Genomic DNA, 2,662 nt, shown 5'->3' on the forward strand with positions numbered 1-2,662 from the left:
TCTTTTCTTAAATGGCATACAAAGTTTTCTATGGCTGGCCTGACTTCCATCCATCTCAGCAGCCTGAGCTCTAACCACTCCTCGCCCCTTGCCTTCTGTTCCAGCCGCTGCTAGAACTGCTTCTGCTTCCTTAGATAGACCATGCTGCCTCACTTTTCAGACCTTGTCTCATGCTGTCCCCTTAACACAAAGTGCCTGCTTTTTCTCCTACAAGTAACTTAATACTACCCCACTTTTAAGGCCCAGACACCCTCTACTCCTCTCTCCTCCTGCCCCTCCTTCCCCTGTCCAACAGTCACTCATTCCTTAGTGGTCCCACTGCATCCTGACATGCATCCCTCTGCCACCACTGACGTCATATGGCAGCATCACTGTCCATAAGTGCACCTGCCTCCCACACCAAGTGGGGACAGAAGACTGAAAGTAGGCACGCTGTCCACGCACAAATGGCCAGACGAGTACTCACACTCACAGGGAAAGACAAGCAACACAGTGGACTTGTATGCTTACCTGCTTTGGATACGCATTCAGGTTTGCTCACTCTCTCTCTTCCCAGTACAAAAATGGCCACACAACCATACCAAAGTGGCAAAAAGAAAAAGAAAGAAAGCTTCCTTCTGGGTTCAATTCAGGCATGTCTACTGAGGACATTTCAGGCGAATGTGGAAGAACATCAGGCTGGCATTTGAGGGGCAAATGGCTTTGTGAGGAGCCTACTATTATTATCTCCTTTTGGAAATAAAGGGATTTGCAGGTCAAATAGATTTAAGAAATACTGTATAGTGTAGTATTGAAATCTCTGAGAAGTCCTGCAGGAAATTAAAAGTATGTATCTATATATTTTATAGACAGGATCTTGTTATATAACACCAGGCTGGTCTCAAACTCCTGTCCTCAAAGGATCCTCCCACCTCAGCCTCCTGAGTATGTCTTTAACCTAACATTTTTGACATGCATTTGATCACGGTCCCTCCTTCCCTCTGTCCCTTTTCTACACATCATCCAAAGGACTTCATATTAAGCACATGTGGGGAAATGCTGGTTTAATGGAAATGTGTGTAAGCCGCAGAATCAAGCAGAGCCTGCTTTGAATATCTGCTTTGCCATTTTCCAGCAATGAAGACAATTCATTTAAATTATCTGAACCTAAGTTTCATTGCCTCTGCAAAACATGGACAGTAATATCAACCTGATAGGTCATCATGAAAATTAAGAGATACCTTAAGTAAAACACTTGGCGCTTATTAAGTACTTAATCATTGCTAGTTTTGCTTACTTTCCCCACTATCACCCTAGATTTACCCTAGAGTCATGTTTACATGGCTTTAACACTTCTGCAAAGAAGCAAATGCCAGCAGCATGGCAACTTGCTTTCTAGGACACCAAACAGTACACTTTACTGAATTTTTTTAGTAAATTGACCTGAAACAATACCTACTACAGGCACAGCATCAAACCCTCCTTTTCAAACTGGCTGATCACTATTTCCAAATAAGGACTCCTTTCGTGCCATGGATATCAGAAAACCATGACACAAACATGAAAGTGTCATGTCCTGGCGCCCGTGAGACGAGCAGTAGGAAATTAGCCCCCAAACGCAGAGGATTGGGGCCACCAGGGTACCATTCGGAACACACAGCAGACACAACCTTCATTTTATTTCTCTTCCTTTGAATAAAAATGTGTCTGATGCTTCACCTACAATGAAAATATTCTACAAGTTGTAAAAAACAAAAGTATTAACACACTTCATAGGCATGCATAACCATGAGATAATTGTGCTTCTCAGTTCGTTGATATCACCCGACCCCCAAACCCGGGGTTATAATGTTCGCCTTGTTGTGTGGTAGTTCCCCAAAATATTATTCATGGGAGATTTGTAATAACAAAGCATTACCATAATAAATAGTGGTCACAAGAGTCTTCTATCAAGGAGAAGCCTGCGAACCTTGCTCACATTCCCTACCCTTGATTCAAGATTAAATTTCACTTTTTAAATCACGGATTCTAAATCCTAAGAACTCTAAACCTTGAAATTGATACCCTTTTTTGAAAGAAAAATTAGATCGGAACTGTCAGAAGGAGTGATCAAAATGACATGAAGCAAATCAGATGACGTGTGTGTAAGAGGTTTTCTTTAGTTCAGCTGTCAGGGAAACGGTGAAGTGTCTTATCTCCCCCAAAGCCCCAAAGCCAGTGTCCCAGGCCAAGCAAGCCAAAATTGTTTTAAGAAAAAATAAAGGCACAAAAGCCTTCTTAGGAAATTCAAATTTAAAGTGTTACTTAAGCTCACAGCTTGGATCTGTCAAAAATGGGAAATCCAGGATGGTGGTAGGTAAATGAAAGAAGAAATTATTTATACTATAGATCAAATCCTGTTAAAAAGAACTCTGAAGAGACCAGGGTTGTTTAATTATTCTACCCTATTACTCTATCAAATATAAGTAACTGGGTCAGGATTTAGACTTTAGAAATTTAATTACTATACATAATTTTGTTGGAAAAGCATTTTGTTAGAATGCTTTGATGGAAAAGAGAGCCTACTTTTAAAAAATCCCTTTATAATGAAATACAGTATTGGCAACTTCTCTTGAGGGGTTACTCTGATCACTTAAAATGGGTAGTGCAGCAGAGGTAAATCTGTAGTTAACCAATGTGGGAG

This window comes from Saimiri boliviensis, chromosome 10 (genome assembly GCF_048565385.1).
Source record: "Saimiri boliviensis isolate mSaiBol1 chromosome 10, mSaiBol1.pri, whole genome shotgun sequence".
Lineage (NCBI taxonomy): Eukaryota > Metazoa > Chordata > Mammalia > Primates > Cebidae > Saimiri > Saimiri boliviensis.